Source organism: Rattus rattus, chromosome 3 (genome assembly GCF_011064425.1).
Source record: "Rattus rattus isolate New Zealand chromosome 3, Rrattus_CSIRO_v1, whole genome shotgun sequence".
Taxonomy (NCBI): Eukaryota; Metazoa; Chordata; class Mammalia; order Rodentia; family Muridae; genus Rattus; species Rattus rattus.
In genome coordinates, this window is record NC_046156.1 from 23,381,799 (window position 1) to 23,387,208 (window position 5,410).

Here is a 5,410-nt window from a genome sequence, read left to right on the forward strand (position 1 = left end):
CCTTCCTTCCTTCCTTCCTTCCTTCTTTCCTTCCTTCCTTCCTTCCTTCCCTCCTTCCTTTCTTGCTTTCTTGCTTGCTTCCTTTTTTCCTCCCTTCCTTCCATTAGGCTCTCGTGTACCCCAGTTGCCTTGGAACTACTCTATCATCAAAGACGATGCTGAACTTCTGATCCTTCTGTTCTTGCTTCCCCAGTGCTGGGATTTCAAGTGTGCACCGCCATCCCTAACTGGTACATGCCAGGGCTTTGTACATGCTAGGCAAGCACTCCACCAAACAGAATGTAAACTCCGTGTAAATATTTGTTATTCCATATTGTTTAGGAAACAAGGACAAGAAAAAAAATCCATGTGTTCAGTATAGATGCCATTTTTAGGCAAAGTAGTGTGTACCTTCGGTTGCTTAATTCCATAGATAGAGAAGTTGGGGTTAAAGAGGACTAACTGTATGTTATTAAAATTCCTGGGGATAATTTTTATTCTCTATCTGGTGAATGACTGCATTGTTAGAAATTTTGAAAAACAATTTTTTTAGAAATACTTTACTGTAAATAACACAAACCCAATTCTAATTAATACATTACATTAAATGAACTAGTTAACTAGGGTCAATCCTAGCTGAACTGTGATCTCCAAAGTGTGACATTCAGCCATGGTTGGATCTAGGAATCCAAATGATACTGGCAATGTCCTTGGTCTCGCTTGCTTCTGTAGTCCTTGCTCAGAAGACTTCCTGTCCCTGGAACAAGACACCTCTAGGTAGTCTAGAGTTGGACTCCTTGGGTTTTATTAATCATCAAACTGAGAGACACTCTTCATTCTCCTAACCTTCAAACAAAGATAGCGAGAACTTTGACTAACTTTCATACTCTGTTCATCTGTGGCCATTACCTGGGTCACAAACATAAGCCATTGGTGGGTCAGTCAAGGTCATGCTGGGTTTCATGGGTTCATATAGTTGAGTCAAGGATTCCTGGAGCAATCCTAAGAAAGCCTAGCCACTTCCACAATTTAATGTGGGAGCTGGTGGAATATAAATCATATTTCCAAGTCTGTGGGTACTCAGGAGAGGGAGCCCAAGGTTTGGAGAAACTGGAAGACCAGAAAGTTCTCAAGTTTGATATTTAGACCAGGAGGGAAGATGCAGGACCCCGTAACTGCTCAAAGACCTGGTGACAAAGATTCACTGAGCTGGGTATTCAATGTCTGCTCAGTTACCTGGGGCCTTTGGTGGGAAGATACGCCGCCACCTTCACCTTGATCAACATCAACAAAACATTGGCCGATTAGAGGGAGAGCCATGCCAACCAAGAGGACGTGGAAGCTAAGTGGTAAGTGGATGCTTCTCTGCCAAGCCTGAGATACTCTATACCTGCGGTGCCTCTTAATCAATCATATGAGTGCACGAAAGTCTATGACTGATTGTATAGAAATAGAAAGCATTAAAAAACCACTCCTTTTAAACCATTTAATGTTTTGGCCATTGACACCTATGTTTTCTGAAATCACTAAGTTCATTTTTTTTAAATTCACTTTACAAATCTTGGTCTCCTTATCACCTGTGTTTTAGATGTACCCTTGAACCCAGCATACTGATTACGTTTTTAGTCTTAGTTGGAAAAAAATTTAATACAGACACATAGCCCTTTGAAATGGACAAGCTTATATATCGTCTTACTGTGCTGTCTTGGGTTTTCCTCCCTCTTTCCTTCTCTCTCTCTCTCTCTCTCTCTCTCTCTCTCTCTCTCTCTCTCTTCAATTCTCCCTCCCTCCTCTCCTAAGTTTCTATGCTGCTTTCTCTATTTTCTGATTTTTTTTCCTCTTGGGTTGACTTTGTTTTACATTATCATCTGCCAATGCAATGTCAGGTACTTGCTTTCATTTCTAGGACCAAATTTATAACAATTATTTGAACCAAGTGTCCAGTTAATTTTATGTGTCCATTTGACTGGATTAGGGGATGTCTAATACTTAGTGTGTCTGGGAAAGCATTCATTAAACTTGCACTTGAATCCATACACGAAGGAAAGCAGGTGCTCATTTGTAGGTGGGCCTCATCCAGCCCCCTGAAGGCCTAAAAGCAACCAGTAACCTGGGTAGAAGGGAGCTACCCCCTTGCCTAGATATGCCTGGCTAATCTTTCTGCATTAGAATTCAGACCCAGGCTGGACTATTCCAAGGCTTCCTGTACAGCTTGTCCATTTGCAGCCTTCATAATCCATTTATAATTGTTACAAAACAATTCTTGTAACAATTTAATTAAGCATGGAGCAGACTTACTTAAGGAGGGGAGAGTATTGTAGAATTAGAGGTGTTTAGGAGAGAAAGCAGAAAAGTCAAAAGTAATGCTGATAAAAAAAAATACAACACTGGGTAGGAAAAGGAGACCCTAAAAACATTGGTTTAAAAGACTCACTGTGCTACAATTAAAACTAGGACAGAGAGAATCACAATTTAGCCAAATTCTTCAACTCTAAAGACACAGAAGAGGAACATTGATACTATCTTTTCAAAGTGATACACATCACTTCTTGCCTTTTGGCTAAGAGCAAGTGTGGTATCTGTTCTTATCAAATTAATACACATAGAGTGCATAAATATGCATATAGTATCATCTGACACCTTTGCCTGTGTAGAGAACACTCAGCCACATTGTTTCATGCTTGAATTGGATCAATTACGACTGCAAGTTCTGTAACAATATAAAATCTATTTTAAAATGATGACTGTCTTCATAGTCATCTGAAAGATGTCTTGAAGGGAAATTACTTTTCTTTACACAAACCATACGGATATTTTTTTCTTTGGCTGTGTGTGTGGGTGCATGCATGTGCACGTACGTGCCCATGGGCATACACCATGACCTGTAACATACTTGTGGAGGTCAAAGGACAAGTTCAGGTGTCAGCTTATGACCTTTCACTTTGTTTCTAGACAGGCTCTCTTCATTGTTATCTGCCATTTATAACAGGCCTGGGTTTTACTTATGCCTCCGTCTGCCTGCTCTCATAAACCCAATTAAAAAAAACAAAACAAAACACATGGGTGAGAGAAGTCATAGGCCTAAAGGGTGAACCTACTAGTGTTTAAATAAATGAAGATAGTGCCAAACTTCTTCCTAAATGTCTATGTGTATGCACCCATATTCAAATGTTACCATTAACCTTAATCAGAGAAGCATCCCTTTGCAGTGAAGAATCTGCAATCAGAGACATTCAACCCTAAATAAGAAATTTATACCAACTACTGTAAAGCTCTGGAATGTATCAGAGGAGGAAAAGGAAAGACTGTAAAAGCCAGAAGAGAAGAAGGAGGACTTCAAAATGCTGTCTTCTGTGCATGATACACCTACTTCAATCATGAATTCGATGCAACTGAATTTGCCTAGACTGAGCCTACTCAAGACTGGAGCTGTCAATCATCGCTCCTGGATGGGAAGGGGCTCATGAGGTACTACTCTGCTGAACTATTGGCCTCCTGATAGACTCTAGGGGAAGGGGAGTCATTGGCTTCAGTTGTGTGCCCAATAAAGAGCCATCAATCTCCAATGGATAATTCCAAACTCGTGCCTACACAAATGACCTTGGCTAAACTCTGTGGGTTACAAAACAAAATAAAACACAAGGACATGAATGTAGGAGATGGATTTGTTGTGGGGATAGGGACGTTGTTAAGATCAGGAGGAAGATGATCGAGGGTGAGGATGAGAGTAATTAGAATGTATTATATACATGTATGAAATTGTCAAGGAGCAAATTTAATTAATACAAAAGGTACATTAGAAAAAAATTAAGCACGCAAGTACCATACAAGCTAGCAATTACACTCCTGGCAATCATCCCAGAGAAATGAAATTTTATGTTCACAAATACCTGTACAAGACTGTTTATAGAAGAATGTTTGTGAAAGCCAGAAAGCAATAACCAGATGTCTTTCAGTATGTGATTGGGAAAACAAAGTGTAAAAGTAGTCAGACCATGGAACACAACTCAAAGACAGCAACACAAACACACCAGGCCGGGGAGGTGTTCGGTTCATAAAGTGTCTACAGCACAAGCATGGAGACCAGAGTTTGGTTCCCCAGAACATGGAAAAAGTCAGGTGCGGTTCTGTGTGCCTATAGTCTCGGCCCTGGCGGGAGGTCAGGGGCAGACCTTTGAAAGCTAAATAACCGGCCAGCCCAATTGCAGGTTCAGTGAGAAATGATGCAGAACGATACCTGACATCTGCCTCTGACCTCCACACACACATGCATGTGCACACATGTGCATGCATACCTGCCCATCCCTACACTAACAAGTACACAGGCCACAAACAACAACTCATATACAGGAAATAAGTAAGCAGACAAATTGTTGAGGTATACAACCAGCTGGATGAATGTCAGAATATCGCACTTAACAAAAAAGGAGCCCTTCTGCGTGATTCTATACGTAAGATCCTGAAGGGGTGGTGAGGGTGAGGAGTTGGCACGGCCATGGAAGTGCAGTAGGAGCCGTCTTGGTGGTAGTGGAAATGGTCTTTATCTTAACTGTATCAATGTAGAAACGCTGGCTGTAATTTCATACCACAGTTTTGCAAGGTGTTATTACATCAGGGGGAACTAGGTGAAAGGCATGCAGAGTCTATCATCTCCACAGTTGCATGAGAAACTATGGTTACGTCCAAAACCAAGCTGTGATTTATTTTTAAAAATAAAATAGATATTATAGAAATATTATGAACCATTTTATGACTAGAAATTCGATAACTTAGACAAAACCGGGAAATTCTTTGAAAGACACTAATTGTTAAATTACCTGACGGAAAGCAACTTAAGGGAGGAATGGCTTCTTTTGGCTGACGGTTCAAAGGGACACAGTGCGCCATGACATCGAAGGCATGGCAGCAGGAGCGGAGGGCAGTTGGTCACATTCCCCCTGCAACGAGGAAGTAGAGAGAGAGAAACACTGCTATGCAGCTTGCTCTCTTTCTTTTATGCCGTCTATGGCCCCAGCCAGTGGCATGGGTCTTTTCCCCATTGGTAAAAACCTTTCTGGAAAGATACCCAGAGGTAAACTTATGGTGAGTCTAAGTCTGTCAAGGTGACAATGAAGTTGAGCCATCAGGGAAACCATACACAGCCTATTTGAAGATGCTGGCATTACTGTGAGCTGCACATCACACAGAAATGTCATGGGTGAGCGTGCCTCACAAACACAGGTACAGGATGTTGTAAGGTGGAGTCCCACAAAACTTTAGCAAATTGAATACGACAGTGGGTAAAAGGCTGATTGTTTTCAAGCAAGACTTACCCTAGAAAGGCGGGAAGTATGCAATATCAAAAAAGATCAACATATTTCATTGTGTAGATAAATTAAACATAGAAAGCTACAAAAGAAAAAAACACATTTGATAAACTGCGAATTTAAAG

General features: G+C 41.0%; 1 non-coding gene across 1 annotated transcript; it reads left to right on the plus strand.

Moving 5' to 3' along the window:
- The first annotated feature begins 2,520 nt into the window (after nucleotides 1-2,520).
- Nucleotides 2,521-2,711, plus strand: LOC116897642. The gene has a single exon (XR_004387620.1). It is a non-coding gene; the product is annotated as a U2 spliceosomal RNA (small nuclear RNA).
- Nucleotides 2,712-5,410: the final 2,699 nt, after the last annotated feature.